This window comes from Sus scrofa, chromosome 1 (genome assembly GCF_000003025.6).
Source record: "Sus scrofa isolate TJ Tabasco breed Duroc chromosome 1, Sscrofa11.1, whole genome shotgun sequence".
Classification (NCBI taxonomy): Eukaryota; Metazoa; Chordata; class Mammalia; order Artiodactyla; family Suidae; genus Sus; species Sus scrofa.
In genome coordinates this window covers 14,505,182-14,526,465 of record NC_010443.5, presented here as the reverse complement: position 1 = coordinate 14,526,465, position 21,284 = coordinate 14,505,182, and the positions used below count along the sequence as shown (strand labels likewise).

The window sequence follows — 21,284 nt, the reverse complement described above, 5'->3', positions numbered from 1 at the left end:
AGTATTTTGAACATTCCTCCAAAAGCCTCTGTCAGTTCTTTTCTTAACAAACTATCTTTTATAAGGGAAATATCAGTAAGGATACATTCTAGCAGAATACCCATACTGGTTTTCACAATTAGAAAACGTATCTCACCTAAGAGGGATTCCAGATGAGCAGTGAACTCCACAGTTGGTTGAGTCTCTGGCTTAATAATGTCATCAAAGTCTCACTTTCTCTACAACCTCTGCTCTGCCATTTTCCATCGATTTGCTTCATCCCAACACTGGGCCATCACACCGTCCAAAAATTGATTCCACTCGCTTGTGGAATAATGTTTTCCTGCTTAAATCAATAAGGGGACAGAGGAAAAACTCTTCCTAAAAGCATGGAATGTCAGTTATTCCTTTCATCGTAAGTGGTGTATGCATCCCTGGACCAATGGATTGGTTTGGATTAGCTGGGATTTCTCTTTGAAGCTGAGGATGGTGGTGATGAGGGTGGTAGTGGGGATACACGATTTAAACTAGGATTCCAGGAAAGAAATAGATTTGGGGGTTGCACCAGCAGTTTCCACTGCAAGGAAAACCTAAGTTTTGGACACATTAATCACTTCTTGCCATGTTACATGGAGTTTATCAACTTGAAAATTTTGTCCAGAAAATTTAAAGCAATTTTCAATGCCAATTGATTTTTTTCAATGGCCCTTGATTTCATAGCTGGAAATAATTGTGATTCAAACCATTATCTTGATTATTGCTGATGCTTTGGATTTTGCATCACAATAGAACCATAAAATGAAGACACCGTGGAGCTGTGTATACATTCAGAAAAATATTTATTGAAATGTCACTGCATGCTATGCCTGGTGTTAACTGCTAGTGAAGCAATAGGCAACAAGTCAAGGTCTTTGATATTGCAAAGCTTATCATCTAGTAGACAAATAAGTCCCTGTTTTCAATGGCATTAGATAGGATTGTGTTGATTTCTTCTTAAGTTTATACTTGAGCACTTTAGTATAATTGTCATACAAACAGCATATTCCAACTCATTACAGGAAATAGAAGACAAGCCTACTTTTTCTGGACTAGAAATTTTGCTAAGAGGTAGTTGAATTTGGCTAATTGCCATCAGAAGGAATAGCTCAACATAAATTACCCAGATGTAAATGCTTGGTTTGGGGAGAATTTCCCCAGCATTTAAATGGACATTTCAAACAGCCTGATCCTACAGGCTAATTTATTTAGCAGCACTTCTCCTAATAATAGCCCCATCAATACGTAGTTCTTAATATACACTGTTGCATAGATAACATCTTCATTTCTCCTATGGATTGTCATGATGGCAGTTGAAATTGTGAATAATGGAATGACAGGGAGCACTTAGGGTCCATAATTGACAGGCTTGGTGACTGAATGAACAGTGAATTTCTAGTATAAGAGTAATTGAATGGGGTGGCATGTCGTCTTACAGAGGACACTCAAGGGAAAATAGATTGAGATAGACAGAGTATAGATTGTGTGTTCCATCTGGGACATACCAGGTTTGATGTTTGCCTTAGTTAGACCAGGTTGTCATAGCAAATTACCATAGACTGGGTGGCTTAAACGATGAATATTTGTTGGATGGTTCTGGAGGCCAGTAAGTTCAATATCAAGATTCTGGCAGATTTGGTTCTTGCTCAAGCCCTCTTCCTGGCTTGCTGATGGCCACCATCACTCTTTGTCCTCTTCCATGTGTGCTTCCTCTTCTTATAAGGGCACTGTTTACTTCATGAGGGCACCATCCTTCTGACTTCAGCTAACCCTAACTACTTTCCAAAGGCCCCACTTTCAAATATCATTCCATTGCCAGGTAGGACTTCAAAATATAAACTTTCAGGAAATACAACATTCAGTCCATAACAAGCTTCCTATAAAATGTCCATGTGAAAATGTCAAATCGGAAGTTGGCTATTTATGTCCACATTCCCATCAATCGGAGAAATTGAGTTTTTAAGCCTTCCCTAAACAATAGGAAAATAAGACCTTCATAAGATATGATGGCATGATGGTCCGTGGAAGACTTTTAAAGAAAAGCACTGAAGATGGATGGTAGAAGTCAGGTTACATCAGCCTGGATAAAACAGAAGCATACAGGGACAGGGCATGATAGGTGAGCTGAAAATTCTTTGCCTCAACAACCAACTTGGGTGATCTGTGGATCTAAATTATGTGGTGACATTCTAGTAGATCCAGGACAAGTCACATCAACATTATGTGCTCTTAATTTTTCATTTATGAGTTAGAAAACATTATACAATACTTGCTACATTTTTCCAGGAGCTGAACTGAGAGTGTTAGTGCAATTAAAATGGAAAACCTCTATTTTTCTTGGAAGAGATTTCATTATAAATATTTATTAAATTAGGGTAAAACAGTCTAGAAATATTTATTATGCAACATTAAAAGTATAATTAGCACTAACAAAGACAGGCATAATTTTGACTGTTTTATAACACTCCAGTTGTTAAGTATAATTGATATATACCTGTAATATAGAATTTAACTGTAATATTTAATATAACTGTAATTAAATATAATCAATAAATACAAGTGAAAACATTTTAATTTAAACTATCCAAAGAAGAATCCTAAAACTGACCAGTTCTTTCCAAGAGAGATTGGTGGTATATGTGATTAGGTTTATCTGCGCAAAGCAGAGAAGAATTAAACCAACACAGACTATCTCAGACAAAAGGTTTTGGTATAATTGATTAGTTATATATGTGATTTTGCTATTATAAATCAGATCAATTATATTTGTTCTCACAATTATTCTGTTATAATGGGAGGCAAAAAAAGAGTAAGAGAGATAAAGACTCTAGCAATCGCTCTGCACCTCAAATGAGACCTGAAGTTGATGAGCTTGCCTATTTCCGTTGTCTCTGAGCAAAAAGAGAAGAAAGTAAAAGTGTTCAGATCAGAGGGGGAAAAGTTTGAAGGGCAAAAAAAAAAAAAAAAAAAAAAAAGGTGGAAATACAAAGGAAGCACCTAAATCAGTTAGATATGCCTGATAGGCACCAGCAGCATGGATTATATGAGAATTTTCTATGGAAGTTTTGTAAATCACTGAGAAATAGTGTACAACTTATTTGCTTAAATTTTTCAGTTAATGTGTCTCCGAGCATTTTGCAGATAACGATCTTCACTCTCTACCTTATTATGGAGGCAGAGCTGTTTCTCTTTGTCCCTTTCTCCGTCTGTGATATACTTTTTATTGCTCAAGAGCTATAGAATCACGTCCGTGCCTATTGTTGTCTGCCTGATGGGAATTCACGTAATTGAAAGCGTTTATCCTCTCTTAGTAGAAAAATTGCACACTTGGAAGTAATGAAATCCCCCACCTTTGTCCACAGCACAGGAAATTCTGTTCACTCGGCTTTGTTCTAAAGTTTCCACTTTTCCCAGTATAACCTGTTGAAAATGGAGTCCTGCACAAGAAATAAAGCTGGAATATCTTGTGGCAGGCTAGCTGTCCACGTTCATATAGTTACACCTTTGGTTGCTATTTCACCACTGATCAAAAAATAAAATTGCATTCTTTCAAAAGAAATATGGAATGACATGAAGAGAAGAAAGTCCATCCTATATTGCAAAGTGGGGAAAAATGAGTTACAGTGCGAATGTCAAATAAACTCTATTTTCGAATAAGCCACTCTATATGTAACATTTAAGTATATATGTTTGGATGTTTGCTTAATTATAAAGCGTGATTACCTCTGAGGAGTGAGATTAGGAAAGTGAGGAGAGCATTTCACTTTTTACATTATCCTTTTTATTTTATACACTTCTGTATTGTTTGGATTTTTTAAAATGAGCAGCAACTGCTATTTTGTAGTTAAAACAAAAACAACTGACAAAAAAACTACAGGGAGTAAGAAATTACTTGGAAGGGAATATGTTTAAATAATTCATTTGTCAATACTGCCTGTGTATTATTTTCTCTTGATAAATCAAAACTCCCCTGCTTTTCTCAGGAGGTTGCTTTAAAAAGGAAGGGTAAATGTTTCTAATTAAATGAACCGCTTAACCTTCCCACCTCCAGCCTAAATTCCTCGTTTTGGCTTTGTTGGTAACAAATGCTCCGTGCAGATTTTTAAGGTACATCAAGACATGTGGGTGTTCAACAGGGCATAGTCCATGGGGAGCCATGCTTTTTAACAGCTGGTTTATCAAATTGGTGTAGGTATGGAGATTTGCAACAACAGGTAGTGAAGTACCAGTATGGTTGCCAACTATACGGGGCACTGTGACATACACCTAAATGTCATGGAAGGGTGGCCCATCTGCTTTATTCGATGATCTGAATCTCTCTGCACTTTCTTGATTCTACCACAAAGTGAGAAAGAGAAATCAGTTGCTATTAATGTCTGTAATAACTTTTGCATTAGATACAAAGTGTGGGTTGTATTTTGTGTGGCCACAGGTGTGTGCAAAACCCACAACCAAAGAGAAATGCTGACTCTGATTTCCCTTTTCGGTTTTAACTCTCAAAGGCAGGGTTTACCAAACAGACCTTGTCCGCTTTTCGCAGCATTTATGGTAGAGACCCTCTTTTTGGGAACGTGGAGAGCACTGAAGCCAGAGAGACAAAAGGTCTCCGAGAGATGATTGCTCCGTGATAACCTCCCGGCGGGCAAACAATTCAAAACAGTTCTGCCAACTCGAAAATCTAGATTTGCAAATCAATGATTGCAAACTTTGTACTCTTGTTGGGTGGAGCATCTCAATGTCCAGTGATGTTTCAACCATCCAGTTTGTGGTATTTTGTTATAGCGGTCCCGGCCAACGGATACATTCTCTCCTCCGTGATACTGCTCATTCTCTGCAACAATCCTTAGTCATTCTTCTATAGAAGCAGAAAGTCTAATTACCTTTGCTGGAGTGTATGCCTAAGGCTGAGGCTGGTGGCAACTCCGTGACTCAGGAAAGCTAGGGGTGTTTCCTTGCCCCATAGGTCTTTGCATGAGGAGGAATTGAGACATTTTCACATTTTCACTCATTTAGGGGGGAGATCCGGCTTGTTGTAAAGTCAAGATCAGAGTTTTCAGACAGAGTCTAATTATCTTTCTAAAAAACTAACTTCTCATTTTCTCGGTTGGCAAGTGATTAGGCTGTGGAGTCTCTAGTTGGAAAATTGATCCCTGGGTCAAGTTCAAAGGATGAGTTGCTTTTTTTTTGGCTTTTATCAGTATCCTTATGGTGTCAGGTGGTTTTCAACTAAACAAACATGCGAGTAACGTCTTTGGTTGAGAGAAAGCTCTTCTAAAATAAGAGAGAGGAACACATTGGACACACAATGCTGTGCACAGAATAGGTGCCCAATAGCTATTTGTGGAGTTGGACTAGGTGAATTCAGCAGGGCTGTTATGAGCAACATTGTCATTAGAGAGTTAGAGAAGGTTTCTGGAAGGGTTTGGTCAGTTTTGGTTCATGTTGCAATGGCATTGGACTGAAACCATGTCTCTCGCTGGTCAAATTTATTAGCAACCAGGGATAGAGAATGTCCCTCACTTGCTCTTGGTGTTTTACTTCCATAAGCTTCTTTTGGTCATGCCGGAGGGTGCCATCTTGGAAAGTAAAGCATCTCATTGGAAACGGTGATGCTGGAGTTGCAGGGGTGGTGAGAACAAAGGGCTGCTCTGTGATAATGAGTAACTTTGATATTCTGTTTGAAGTTAAGTTGTGTTGTTTGAACTTTCCTGCCTCTGAACAAGGCATCGTATGCCAAGAATGGGTAACAGTTTCTGGATCACTGGGGACCAATTAGTCATGGATGGGTAGCAGTGGCACTGCTATTTGGTCTTCCTTCAGAATCTAAAACCACGTGCTGCTGGTAATGGACTCTCAGCTTAGTGTTTGCCCAGTGTTAGGACAGCCAGGTTGTCATTGCTTTTTACCCCCAGTGTCCATTCGGAGAAGTCTGTGATGATCGCAGAGGTTAGAGGTGATCGGTTGGGTCAGTCTACGTTTAGGAGAAACGTCCTCCATCCATGGTGTTGAACATTTTCAGGTGAAACTGAGGGAAGCCAATATCCTTCCAGACATTGATTGGTATATTAACAGAATTAGCTGCTTAGGTGAGTAGAAAAACACCTGGGACTCAGTGAAGTCACTGGTAACCATTAAATAACTATACATTTACTCAAATTGCTTTTTTCTTGGTTTGTCCCTGATTTCATTTTAAGTGACTCTTCATCTTCCTGCAATGGAATGATAGAGTTAGGGTGGATCTTGAGTCAACCTCTAGTCCAGTGTATCCCTTTGATTTCAGAAAAGGTCAAACTTCAAAATGTTATCTGCATGACTACTCTCTAGGCATCCAATTCTGTCACTGGCCAAGGCTTGCAATGTTAGGAGAGGTAAAATGAAAAGTCAGGACAAAAGTAGACATTCAAAGGAGCACAGTCTCTCCTATGGAGCAGACATACCCAAAACAATAAAACTGCTCATCAATGGAGATAAATGCTAACAAGTTAAAATAGTCCTGGGGGTTATAGCTTAGGGTGTTGGACATGGGAGAAAAAAAATTTCCTGTAAGAGATAGGTGTTCAAGACCTACTCATTCTAGATCTCAGCATCAGTACTTGGAGCAGGCCAGGAGAAGTCAGGTCTAGACATCTGGTCTCCCCAGAAGGTGTGCTAAATTTTTATGGTTTGGATAGGAAGAGTGTGGTCAGGAAGTCAGTTTCTTTAAGAACGGACATGTAAGGTCCTTAAATCCCAGAAGGCAGGCCAAGTGAAGAGGGTAAAGGATGGATAGGCAATTTTAGTTGCAAGTAGAGAGGTTTAGGTCTTTGGAGACGGAGAAGAACAGGTGATGCACGTTCAAGGCAAGAAGCTGGGTCAAGGTGGATTTGGCAGCAGGAATCAGTCACGTTGTGAGTTGGATGCCTGAAGAACATAGAGGGGGAATGGAGAATACATAATAGAGGCCAGCACGAGCAGGCACAAACCACAGTATTGAAATATCAGGATAAGGAGGCCCAGAAATTCAGTTCAGGGTGGAAGGATTGGTGGGGCAATACTGATGGTTACTGCAGCAATTTTACGATGAGACATGCCAAGCAGAGGCTGTCTGTTCTCCGTCCTTGGTATGAACAGACTGGCAGGGCTGTTTGGCAGCTAAAGCAAACCATAGAGCTGTGGGTGCTGGTGGCTATTAATTGCAGGAGGAACAGCGACGCGTTCTCACTTACACAGATGAAGGAAAAAATGCTTGTGTTCAGAAGACTGGCCACAGAGTGGTCTTGGTTGGAGAAGGGATTTTGTACAGGGAGAAACAAGAAGTTGGGTTGAAGGGCTGGCCTAGCAGGTAGGTATTTGGGTTTTAGGTGAGAGGCAAAACAGGTCCAAAATGGTTTTTGGAGGATGAGAGTGGCATCTGAGAAAGGTTAATTCAGGCTTGTGGGGAAGCTAACTTTGAGTCTGAAAAGCCAGAGGAGGGCTTGTCCAGCTCTGAGGTTTGAGAGTTTGTTTTTTCTTTTATCTCAAATGAGGGCATTGGTGAGGATGGTGGCTGTGGAAACTGTGAAGAAGCGGTGAAACTAGCAATTAGGTATTTCACTGGACACAAATGCTGCATATTGATGATGTAACGAGCAAGGGGTTGTGGTTAGAATGGTGTTCATATAAGAATGGGTGTGGAAGGACCAGGAATCCCTCTGGTAAACAGAGGCCAGAATGATTAACTCAGAGGAAATGGGTGACATTTCTCTAAATACATAGCAGGTTTTGCAAAACCTGGAAATCCACCTCTTGGCATCCAAATCTTCAAGGCAGAGTTTGTTGCTGGACTAATTTTTAAAAGCAGTTTTCACTTCCCTCCAAAAATCACAGCCAGCCATTGTTCCTGAATTGTACCCTTTTTGTCACTCAAGTCCCCATTTTTTCGTTTTGAGCACAGTGTAGAGTGTAGAAAAGCAAATACAACCCTGGCACCTGTACATTGCTGAGAAAAGCCTGGTCACTTTCTTTTCTTTTCTTTGTCTGTCTGTCTGTCTGTCTGCCTGTCTTTCTGTTTTGGCAGTTCTCATTCCTTCCTTTTCCTCATGTGTTTCATGGTTTATAAAACCCAGTGCTTCTCAACTGGCAGTGCGTTAGAATGACTCTGATTCTAAAAACAATACACAGGGCTAACTCCCCCACGATTCTGATCTCATTGGTGTGGGGTGGGACCTAGGCAGGAAAATTCTTTAACCGTTCTTCTCATGCTTCTAAGGTGTAGCCAGGATTGAAAGCCACCGGACTTTCAAGTTTTCTCCGTTCTTCCGAAATGGGGAAGCTCAGACATGGGCAGAATTCGGGTGAACGTTAGGCTTATTTGATGTCATTGGTTATCAATGCTCAGTCCACTTCAACTGCCCCAGGAGAGCATTTAGTATCAAAATCGTGGGACAAAACTACTGACCCATGGTCAGCTTTTAACCCTTTACAGACCTGAAAGTGTTTTTGCTTCTTTTCCATGTAATCATAGTACAGTAGACATTTCCAGCTAGATATTGTCTCACTTTTTAATGTGATTTTTCTTTTTCTTTTTTTCTTTTTAGGGCTGCACCTTTGGCATATAGAAGTTCCCAGGCTAGGGGTCGAATACAAACTGCAGCTGCTAGCCTACACCACAGTCACAACAATACCAGATCTGAGCACCCCTGTGACCTATGCTGCAGCTTGTAGCAGCACTGGATCCTTAACCCAGTGAGCGGGGCTGGGGTTTGAACTCACATCCTCATGGATACTAGTCGGATTCATAACCTGTTGAGCCACAATGGGAACTTCTTACATGATTTTTAATCAAAATCTAATAGAGAGTTCTTAAATACAAGTGGGTCATATATATTCAGATTTATTTTATTTTATTTTATTTTGTTTTTTTGGTGGTACTCACGGCATGCAGAAGTTCTTGGGGCCAGGGATTGAACCTGTGCCACAGCAGTGACCAGAGCTGCTGCAGTGACAGCACTGGATCCTTAACCCATTGAGCCACCAGGGAACTCCCATATTCAGATTTTGGTCCCAATTTTTGTAGGATGCAAAGGTCTAGCAAAACTAAATCTTATTATTTTTATTGCTCTTAAAGCTATACATTTTTTCCCCAAACTTCCTGTGAAGTAGAATTTTATGTATGGAAGAATCCTTGAAGATTATTTTAATATAACCTCTTAATTTTATAATGAAGAAACTGAGACCCCAAGAGATGAAATGATTTCTCCGTGGGCATGCAGCTGTTTAAGGACAGAGAAGCTGAGACTATGACTTTGATGTGCCAATCCCCAATCCAAAATATTCTTTCTCTTTTTACTCCTACACTCTCCCCTGTTTCTATTCTTTTTTTTTTAAGTTTTCATCTGTTTCAACACATATTTGCTAATTGATACACACCCAAATTGTGTACAACAGGTCAGAATGACTTTAAGTTTTTATTTAGTGGAGCAGAATAAAATATTTTTCCAATAAACAGTGACAAATATTTGTTTAAAAAGTACTGTACAAGAGATACATTTTCAGGACAGAATTTAATTTTCCAAATTAAATTTTTAGTGGAAACAGCAGAGCTCTTAAGAGTAGCTGATATAACTGATTTTTATTCTTACTCTGCTTTTTTTATAAAAGTCTGAAGCAGAAGTGGGTAGTACTGAAGAAATAATAACAACTAAAATTCTAAAAGATACATAAATATAGGCAAACCGTAATATGCTATAAAATTATGTTAGATGCTATAATAGTAACTGTAATATGCTATAGAAATGTTTATTATAGTCCTATGAATCATAGAAGTATGAAGAATTAAAAAATGGATTATTGAATTCAAACCCTTTGTTTTAAAAACAAGGACTTCAAAATCTGCTGGACTACAGGTCAACCAAGAACCTGTTGAAATTGGAACTTAAATCTGATTCTCCATCCTTCTTGTTTGGGATATTTAAAATATGAATGAAATATTTATCTGTTGTTGTTTAGTTTTTATTTAGAAAAGCAATGTATAGTCATATAGAAATATGAATATAGAAAATACTAAATATTATAAAGAGGTATGTATCCTGTATATTTTTATAGTTTGCTTTCTTCACTTTACATAAGACAGCAAGTTTTCTTTTAAACAAAGTATTTTTAAGACTAGTATAACTCGGGAGTTCCCATCGTGGTGCAGCAGAAACGAATCCGATTAGTAACCATGAGGTTGCGGGTTCGATCCCTGGCCTCGCTCAGTGGGTTAAGGATCCGGTGTTGCCGTGAGCTGTGGTATAGGTAGCAGACATGGCTTCGATCTGGCATTGCTGTGGCTCTGGTGTAGGCTGGTGGCTATAGCTCCCATTAGACCCCTAGACTGGGAACCTCCATATGCCATAGGTGTGGCCCTAAAAAGAAACAAAAAAAAGAATAGTATAATCAAAAAGATACATGCACCCGCATGTCCATTGCAGCACTATTCACAATAGCCAAGACATGAAATAACCTAAATGTCCATCGACAGATGATTGGATTAAGAAGATGTGGTGTATATACACAATGGAATACTATTCAGCCATAAAAAGAACAAAATAATGCCATTTGCAGCAACATGGATGGAACTAGAGACTCTCATACTAAGTTATGTAAGTCAGAAAGAGAAAGACGAATACTATATGATGTCACATATCTGGAGTCTAATATATGGCAGAAATGAACCTTTCCACAGAAAAGAAAATCATGGACATGGAGAACAGACTTGTGGTTGCCAAGAGGGAGGGGGAGAGAGTGGGAGGGACTGGGAATTTGGGGTTAACAGATGCAGACTATTGCCTTTGGAATGGAGAAGCAATGGGATCCTGCTGTGTAGCACTGGGAACTATGTCTGGTCACTTATGATGGAGCATGATAATGTGAGAAAAAGAATGTATACATGCTAAAACAAGGAATAGTATAATTCAATTTATAATTGAATTTATTTAGGGATAATTATTTATTCAGCCATTTCCTCATTAACAGAGTTGTTGTTGTTGTTGGTTTTTCTTTTGCTTTTTTTCTTTAGGGCCACACCCAGGGCATATGGAAGTTCCCAGGCTAGGGGTCGAATCAGAGCTGCAGCTGCCCAGCCTATACCAAAGCCACAGCAACGTGAGATCTGAGCCATGTCTGCAACCTAAACCCCAGCTCACGGCAAAGCTAGATCCCCAACCCACTAAGCGAGGCCAGGGGTTAAACCTGAATCCTTATGGATACTAGTCGGATTCATTTCTGCTGCACCACAATGGGAACTCCTATTAGATTTTTTTTTTTTAAGTTTACTTCCAAGTTTTTATAAGTCATATGTCAATAAATAGCTCTGTATGTTATCTTAGTGTGTATCTTAGATTAGTTCCTTAAGATAAATAATTTGTAAAGTATAAATATGTGTAAGACTCTTGGGAAATACTTCCAGATTTCCCTTCAGAAATAGGTATACAAATTTAGAAGTGTGTGGAGTTGCCCATTTCATCACTCTTTCTGGCTGCCTTCTATAAGCGAGGCCACCCTGGTGTCATGACTGTTCTCCAGAAATCTAATAATTTAAACACCAAGAGGTGTGTGTGTGAGCAATTAAGTCATGACCAAATGCGATAAAACATTAAAAGTAAATACAAACCAGCTGAATATTAATTACACCTCTAATTTCCCCCACCCTGTCCATGTCCTTCCTAATATCCTATGTCCACTGGCTGAAATTTGAAATGAAATTTCGTCTACTTTTGTATGACCCTTGGGATTTCTCAGCTAGCGGTCTTAACAAGCCATGTAACCAACCACTTCAACAAATGTGAGTTTTATTGTAGTGCAGACTGGCTATGGCTCCAGCACCACGGCCTACATAAGTCATCCTGGGTCCCCAAGGCCACCACAATGACTTGCACTGGGCTGAAGGGCAAGTGGTGGTGGACATCCAGCCCTGATCTGCTCCCCACACCTAACCACCTTTGCCCAAGGCTGCATGTGCCTGGAAGCAGGAGCACAGGCAGAGGCAGGGAGTCGCTGGTGCGCACTGCTCCCTCTCCTGGGGGAGATGCTGGCTATTTTGTACGCTGGAACTGGAGCCAAGTTGCCAGGAACTTGTTGCCAGGAGCCAAGTTCTTAAGAGTCACTGGTCTGGGCAGGGTGGGTCAGGTGGAAGAAATCCTCTTGGGGCTGCAGGAACCTCAAAAGTCCTAAGGGTAGACAAAAACCAAAATGGGTGGATTCCAGAATAGTCTAACAGAAAGAGGTGTTAGCAATTCTGTATATGTCTATTTAGAAAGTAATTTCATAGCTCATATTTCACTTTTTATAGAAGATATACATGACTGTGTATATTTAAATAAACTCTTTTAGAGCAGCGTTAGATTTACAGAAAATTTTGAAAATAGTGGAGCTTTCGCTATACCCAACACCCAGTTTTCCTTATTAGTAAGATCTTACAATGACCACTAATTATGATCTATTTATTACAATTTTGATATTGTAATATTGATATGTTATTACTGATAATGATGTGCTCTTATTAACCAAGGTCCATATTTTATAATTTTCTTAGTTTTTACCTACTATACTTTCTCCATTCCTGTATCTAGAATGCCGTATTACATTTTATTGTTATGTCTTGGCTGTGACAGTTTCTCAGACTTTGTTTTTGATAACCTTGACAGTTTTGGGGCTTTCTGATCAGGTACTTTGTAAGAATGTTCCTCAGTTGGGATTTGTCTGATGTTTTTCGAATGCTTCGAACAAGATTATGGGTTTTGGAGGGAGGAAGATCCCGGAGGCGATCACAGGTATAGACACTCAACACGATTTATGACTTGATGTTGACCTTGACCATCAGACTGAGGTAATGTCTGTCAGGTTTTTTTCACTCTGAAGTTACCCCCTTTCCATGCTGTGTTCTTGGGAAGAAACACAGTCTTAGAGAGTAGGAAGTTATACGTCCATTCCTTGAGGGTAGAGTATGTACATAAATTACTTAGAATTCTTCTGCATGGAGATTTGTCCATTCTCCCCTATTTATTTATTTTTACCTTTACTTTTTGTCTTTTTTTTTTTTTTTTTTTAATCTTTTTGTTGTTGTTGTTGTTGTTGCTATTTCTTGGGCTGCTCCCGCGGCATATGGAGGTTCCCAGGCTAGGGGTCGAATCGGAGCTGTAGCCACCGGCCTACGCCAGAGCCACAGCAACGCGGGATCCGAGCCGCGTCTGCAACCTACACCACAGCTCACGGCAACGCCGGATCGTTAACCCACTGAGCAAGGGCAGGGACCGAACCCGCAACCTCATGGTTCCTAGTCGGATTCGTTAACCACTGCGCCACGACGGGAACTCCTACCTTTACTTTTAATTACAGTATAGTTGATTTACAGTGTTGTGCCAGTTTCTGTTGTACTGCAAAGTGACCCAGTCATGCATATATATACATTCTTTTTCTTGTATGATCTTCCGTCATGGTCTCTCCCAAGAGACTGGGTATAGTTCCGATCATGCACATATATGTACATTCTTTTTCTTATATAATCTCCTATCATGGTCTATCCCAAGAGACTGGATATAGTTCCCTGTGCTATACAGCAGGACCTCATTGCTTATCCATTCTAAATGTAATAGTTTATATCTACCAACCCCAAACTCCCCGTCCATCTCACTCTCCACCCTCCCCCTTGGCAACCACAGGTTTGTTCTCTATGTCTGTGAGTCTGTTTCTGTTCTGTAAATAGGTTCATTTGTGCCATATTTTAGATTCCACATATAAGTGATATCATATGGTATTTGTCTTTCTCTGATTTACTTCACTTTGTATGAGAATCTCTAGTTGCATCCATGTTGCTGCAAATAGCAGTACTTCATTCTTTTTATGGCTGAGTAGCATTCTATTGTGTATCTGTATCACATTTTCTTAATCCATTCATCTGTTGATGGATATTTAGTATGTTTCCATGTCTTGGCTATTGTGAATAGTGCTGCTATGAACATACAGGTGCATGTATCTTTTTGAATTGTAGTTTTGTCTGGATATATGCCTGGGAGTGGGACTGCTGGATCATGTGGTAATTCTATATTTAGTTTTCTGAAGAATTTCCATACTGTTTTCCATAGTGGTTGTGCCAATCCTATATTTAATTAATTAATTAATTCATTCATTCATTCATTCAATCACGTATGTCAGTATATATTCATGAATCTTTATTTTTTTTTTTTACTTTGGGTTAGAATAAAAGACTATCGAATTTGTTACTCAAATTGTTCCAGCTTTGGAGGAATATATATTTTTAAATATTAAGAACTTTTAACTAAGTTAACTTCACTAATAGGAGAAAATACTTCTTTATCCTTAGCAGGTCTTTTTATACCATTCTTCTGTCAAATAAAATTTTGATTGCTTGTTCTGTAAAAAATTAGTGTTTGTTTTCTAATGTGCTAAGGTCAGAGAGCAGGTGATGAGTCTGTAAGTTTGGGGTAGGCAGCATGTGACTCAGTGTGATAAAAAATACCTTTCCCAGGCCCCTATCCAAATCTCTCTGGTGGCCCTCCTAGGATAAAGATAAAACTCTCAACATAGTTATTCTTGGGCTACCTGGTGTAGACACTGAGGCCAGTGTCACTTCCCTCGCTGGGTCCCAGTTGCTAGGAATTTTTAAAAGTCCCTTTAACATATTATCCTTTCCACCAGAAAGCTTTGACATACACTAGTTTCTCTTTCTGAAAAGTTCCTCCATGTGTGCTTTGTTCAGATTTTCAGTCATGTCTATCAGTTGGCTCACCCAATTGTGGTGGCTGGAAAATATGAAATTTATGGGGCAGGCCAGCAAACTGGAAATTCAGGCATGAGTCAAAGTTTCTGTCTTCAGGTAGAATTTCTTCTCCAGGAAACCTCAGTTTTGCTCTTATAATCTTCAACTGATTGGGTAAGACCCACCCACATTATGGAAGGCAGTTGTAAGTCAACTGACTAGAGGTTAACCATAGCTACAGAACACCTTCACAGAAACACTTGGATGAGTGTTAAGAGTCAATAACTGGGTACTACAGCCTAGCCAAGTTGACATGTAAAACCAGCCATTACGGTGATAGAGACAGAAAAGCGCTATGAGTAGGAAAGCACCCTAATGATAGTTCAGTGAGAGACTGGAATAGAGGAGGAGAGTGGAGGATGTGCTTTTATTGGAAAAGTGATGGGGAGGTGACCACATGAGAAGTGGGAGCTGATATATGAAAAAGTAAGAAAGGAAGGAACCAGTTATGTCAAGAATTTGTATTTGTGCAAACTCCCAGGTGATATTGATGTGGTAACTTTGGAGGCTATACTTTGAAAATCATGGGGTTTAAGGGCACATTTTTTATATCATGCAATTAATCCTGAGACGACCCATTAACATCTTGGAGTGATCATTTTCCCTCAAAATGCCTTCCTTCCATGCACTGAGAGGCTGAGAATTTTGTCAAGAGGGTAAAACCTCAAGAGGGAAGCTTTGATAGATCTAGGACAAAGTGAAGATAAAGAGCTGCTGCAGGTAAGGACTGGGCTTTCTTGGAAGTGACACAAAACACAGACTCTATCCATGTTCAATGAATTATGAAACTGTGATTCTAGGTTCTCGCTCTGGGCAAGCCACATAAACCACCTCAGATTGACCTCAGTTCCAATCTGTACAAAGAAGAGGTTACCATGGGTAAGCAGGTCTGAAATGCACTGTGTTGACATAGTGTGTAATGAGATTTGTTGGGAGGTATGATTCAAGTACTTTATTTTCAAATGGCATATACATATTTTGTGCAAAGAAAGGGTTACGCCTAGAGTTCCCTTGTGGCTCAGCAGGTTAAGGATCCAGCATGTCACTGCTGAGGCTCTGGTTACAGCTGTGGTGTGAGTTCAATCTCTGGCCCCAGAACTCTTTCTCTTTTTTTGGGAGTGGCCAAAAAAAGAGGAAGAGTTACTTCCATATTAATGTTTGTTTATTTATTTATTTATTTATTTATTTATTTATTTATGTATTTATTTTAGGGCTGCACCTGCAGCATATGGAAATTCCCAGGGTAGGGGTCAACTTGGAGCTGTAGCTGCTGGCCTACACCACAGCCACAGCAATGCCAGATCTGAGCCACATCTGTGACCTACACCACAGCTCACCCCAACCCCAGATCCCTAACCCACTGAGTGAGGCCAAGGATCGAACCCACAACCTCATGGATACTCTCATGTTCTTAACCTCCGAGCCACAACAGAAACTCCTTAATGTCCTTTTAACTCTCAAGTTTTCTTACATAGGAGGAAAATCTTGGTGCAGCAGGGATTGCAGAGAACCTCATGTTGGACAGAGACACATTCAAACTTTTGGGAGCCTCGCCCTTCCTGTGAGCGGGCCGGGGTGGAAGATTATGCCCTGTTAGGCTAGAGGATCTCTAAGATCCTGTCCAGCATCCTGGCTTGTCTTCGCAGCATGCTTATAATACCCCTGACGTTGACAGAATTTTTTTTTTTTTTTTTTTGGTTTTTTTACGGCCGAACCCACGGCATATGGAAGTTCTCAGGCTAAGGGTTGAATCAGGGCTGCAGCTGCCGGCCTACGCACAGCCCCAGCAACTGGGGATCCGAGCTGCTTCTGCGACCTACACCACATCTCATGCAACACCGGATCCCTTAACCCACAGATGGAATCCATGTCCTCATGGTTCCCAGACGGGTTCTTTACCACTGAGCCATGATGGGAACTCCTGACTTTGACAGAATTTTATCAATAAAGTCAGAAGCTTGGTCCAGAACACAGAGAGAATTGGCTGGGAGCAGTCTGGTTCCTGAGAGAATTTTCCTGATTCTACTGGGGCCGGGACCAACCTCCAAAGTAGGATGTTTTTTGCAAGCCCCATGCACCCAACTCTTCCATCCACCCTTCAGCAAGAGGCTGTCCTTGACAGGGTGCCATGTGAGCTGCAGGGCAGGGAGCTGCGCTGGAGGGCGGCGTCCCCAAGAGCTGGCGACCTGGCGGGATCTGGTGTCCTTTTAGCTGAATACACCCTTTCTTCATTTCATCCTCGTTGGACTTGATTTAGAGAGTAGTTAATGAAAGAACCAGCCAATTTTCTCCCAATTTTGTGTTTTTAAACAACAGCAACAACAAACAACCATTTGTATACACAAACGTTGCTGAAGGGGACATTTGGCTTTTTACAAGGGATAAACCTCTTTATTCAGGGGTATAAACTGAAACTCAGAGTGCCTTTTGTTGACTTGCTTTAAAAATCTGTAATTTAACATATGAACAATTATTAAGACATTTTAGTAGGTATCAAGTGTGTCCTTAAAAAGAAGTAGCAGATACGTTGACTTTCCTGGCCTAGCAAATTTCACTCCAATCAGTCTCAACTATTGGTTATGGGATCCACTTTTTAAATCTATTAAAGCAGTGGAAGGAGGGGTGCATGAGAAGCTTGAATTCCTTACAAGAAAATAAATGTGGCCATTTTGCTGAATAGCAAGTGTCATGGAATAGAAAGAGAGTATTCAGTAGGTCTTTAACTTTGTCCTGCAGGGTCACTTGTTTTCCTGGATGAAATGTAAAGCAAATCTGAAGACTTTTTCTAACTTTTGAGTAATAAAGGACTTCTACTCACTAATTAATACAACCAGTCCAATAGAAATATCAAACCATGTGAATTTTGTTTACTGGGGTATCTATGCCTTTTTCCCAGTTCAGGCCTTGAACAAGCTTGCTTTTACCTGCAGCGGGACAGAGAGCAAATGGTCTCTTTTTCCTTTCCTCACATGTGTAGATCTCCGTGCGTCTGGCCAGTTGAATTTCTGGTGCCTACAGGATTGAATTGGGTGGGTTAGGAGCAGAGGAAAGGGGCAAGAAATACTGTGGTGAGCTGGTGTCATGATTTCTGGATCTGTCAGGTGTTAGGTGCTCGCGCATGGCTCTTCTGATGCACTCCCTGGACCCCTGCCCTGGGGTCCTCTCACCTGTCGCTTCTTCCCTGCAAGTCAGATGGCATCCTCTGACCAGGTTCAGATGGTTCTTCCTCAGCCTTGGGCATCAGCAATGCTTTTGTTACTGAAGTTCTCCATCCACTTTAGGCAGTTCTCTTGGGCTGGGTCCAAACTGAGCCTGCATTTGTTCTCCCTTGCACGTGGCCCATATTAGCTCCATCCTTTGCCTCCACAAACTTGAGGGCACAGCCCAATTCCAATATAGCCATCTTCTCTTTCTTGCTCACAGTGTGGTGAGCCAAGTTCTTTGGAACTTAAGATTTTCAGGTAGATCAGACACATGAAGCCACCGTGTCTGCCAGTTCTCAGCACACTCTCATTGAATTTTCTGAAAGTGTGTTGATGCTGCTGTTCTTGGGCTTGGGATGTGGGTGAACATGTTCTGTTTCTCTCCCCCGCCGCCCCGAGGTGGAGGGGGATGCATAACACACAGCTGTCACCAAAAATCCTCCAATTCCCCGACTCCTGATCCTTTTAGACTCTTGATGTGTGTCAAGGAAGAGTAAAATCTCTCTTATCTTCCCCCCCCCCCCGCCCCCAACCACTGCTTGGTGACTTCAACTCTTTGGAATTGTGCCATCTGATATTTAGGGCCCTTAGCCCAACATTGGAACCAAACAGCTCTATTTTAGTATTTTATTGACACATGCACACATTTGACCAAAGAAACCATGGTTCAGCTTTTTCTAACCTATTGACCATCCAAATCACTGGATTCAGTTACTAAAAAGATTGAACTAATGAGGCCAATCTTTCTACCACCAGGAGTCTCCATCGTGGCATCCTGAATTGATTCCTGAACTTAGTCACCACCTTCAAGGAATTTCTAACGTTGTTTGGCAAATTGGTCTTATAATTGAAGTTTCTGGACATGAATAAAAGACTGTAGAGAGCTGGATAACATGAGATCTCCCCAAAGTACCATTAATAACAAATGCTGTTAATGATCACAGGATTTATGGTGAGTGAACAGAACAGTTGCTTTTGGTCATGCTGCTGTGTGTCTGGTATCGGGGGGCCCTCAGAGTCATTCCATTCATACCTCTTGAATTTGTCAGCTGTGTGGTGGTGGATCTATTTGGCTTCTTTTGTAAAAATGAACAATTAATCATAAATACAAACCCTCTTTTTTTTTCCATTCAAAATACATCGAAAGTCACAAGGATTGTTTTCCCATCTCTTATTGGGACTCACCTTCTCCAAATTCAGTGGTTTTAAGTATTGGTAGGACAGACATGACAAGAATAAAAGATAAGGTTAAAAAAATTAGTGTTTCAACATTACTGATGATTCTCTTACTAAAGAGATTCCAAATTAGACTGGAGATATGTTTGCCATTTGAGTCCCAAGCATTTCAGGTGTATATCAAGGCAACTTAATACTTGATATTTGACCGTGCTTCAAAAATATTTCTTTTTATTTTTGTGAAAGCTGCAGCCATTTTTCTGACATGACAGCCACGACTTTGTCAACCATCTACCACTTATTTACCGGTTTAAAATCTAATGACGGATATTTGCTCGTCCTGTACAGCGCCTCAGCAGAAGGTGGTCTGCAGCAGTGGGTCTGAAAACACTGTGAAATAGCTAAAACTGGCATTTCAACAATTCATTCCGAAAACACACTGGATTCGTAAGCGAGTTTCTGTTTTGCAAGTTTCCTTAGCCTGTTTCTGGTGTTAATGTTCTATTCTACACCTAAGGTGCCACTATGCATAGTTATTTTTTATCCCTGGGGAAACAGCCCTGATTTACACTCAGTTTCAATGATGTTGTGTTAAGCAAACTGTCATTTTGGAATGGTAATAAGCAAACCTTCAATAACAGCTCTTTACTTCATCTGAAACCTTCTCATACCGCAACCCTGGCTTTTATCACACTTCCTGTTACCTTGAATGCATTATTAGCTTGTGCTTCCGGGGCTCCTGTATTTGTTAACTACTGGAAAACAGTGGTGAAAACTAGCAAGAAGGTCATGCATTTCCTATATCATGGCTTTTCATCTTTGCAACAACCCTTTGAGGTAGGGATTGTCCAGATGTTATAGATCTCAAAAACTTTAATTTGTCCAAATTCGGCCAACCTCTGAATGGTCAAGCTAGGATTCCGACTAAAATATGTGAAAAGACGTAAAAAAGTGCAAATTAAAACTGCTCAGAGATCCTATTTTGAGAAATATCAAAGACTTCAAAGTTTCACTATATTTGCAGGTCAAGTTGTACAGCCACTAGAGTGGGCATTTTGGCAACATCTACTAAAATGAAAGGTGTACGCATTAACCCAATGAAAACTGACTTATGCACAGGTTATGAATTGTAGCATTGTTGATAATTGCACAAGACTGGGGGCAAACTTAATTGCTATGAATGGGGAACGGGCAAAATAAATGATGGTTCTTCCACGCCGTTAAATACTACATGGTCATAAAAAGAACGAGGGAGATATTTAGGTAGCAAAACAGAAAAATATATTGTTAATGAAAATAAGAAACATGGCACAAAACTGGGCACATACTACTCTTTTAGAAAAAGGATGCAGAAGAGTATGTGTGTGTGTGTGTGTGTGTGTGTGTGTGTGTCTGTGTTTGTGTGTCTGTGTGTCTGTGTGTGTTCTATATCCATGGAATATCTTTGAAAAACCAGTAACATGCGGTGTTCCTGTTGCAGCTCAGTGGTAATGAACTAGCATCCATGAGGATGTGGGTTCAATCCTTATCTCTGCTTAGTGGTTTACAGATCCGGCGTTGCCTTGAGCTTCGGTGTAGGTTGCAGACAAAGCTTGGATCTGGCATTGCTGCGGCTGTGGCGTAGGCTGGCAGCTGTAGCTCTGATTCAACCCCTAGCCTGGGAACCTCCCTATGCTGCGGGTGTGGCCCTAAAAAGAAAAAAGGAAAAAAAAAAAAAAAAGGGAAAAGAAGAAAGAAAGTAAAACCCTGATAACCTGTGTAATTTGTGTTGCCTCTAGAAAGGGGAGGCAGGAGGAGATTCTGCCCTTATGGCTTTGGAAATATCATTTGAAGATTAAGACACAAAATATTTTGTATACTTAAAAATAAATGAAAGCCAGTTTTAAATGAAATGAAAGCCAATTTTAAATGAAGTGACATCTTAAGGCACCTGATCTTTGCTCAGTGAACAACCATCAGTTTTACCTTAGGCCTCTATTGAGGTTTTGAGCTATCAATAAATCAGCTGTTGGAGTTCAACTGTGGCATAGGTTGTAGCTGTGGCTTGGATTCAGTCCCTGGCCTGAGAACTTTTATATGCTGTGGGTGCAACCAAAAAAAAAAAAAAAAAAAAA

The 21,284-nt window shown here is 40.3% G+C and overlaps 1 protein-coding gene across 4 annotated transcripts in view; it reads left to right on the top strand.

Annotated features, from left to right (window-relative positions):
* Positions 1-21,284, top strand: part of ESR1 (estrogen receptor 1) — a 387,875-nt gene that overhangs the window by 78,441 nt on the left and 288,150 nt on the right. For 2 of the 4 annotated variants that reach the window (XM_021083018.1, XM_021083026.1), the window contains one exon: positions 18,751-18,946. The exons of the other annotated variants lie outside the window; for them this stretch is intronic. The gene's annotated coding sequence lies outside the window, so the exon portion shown is untranslated. The remainder of the gene's footprint in view (positions 1-18,750; positions 18,947-21,284) is intronic. 4 annotated transcript variants of the gene reach the window in all.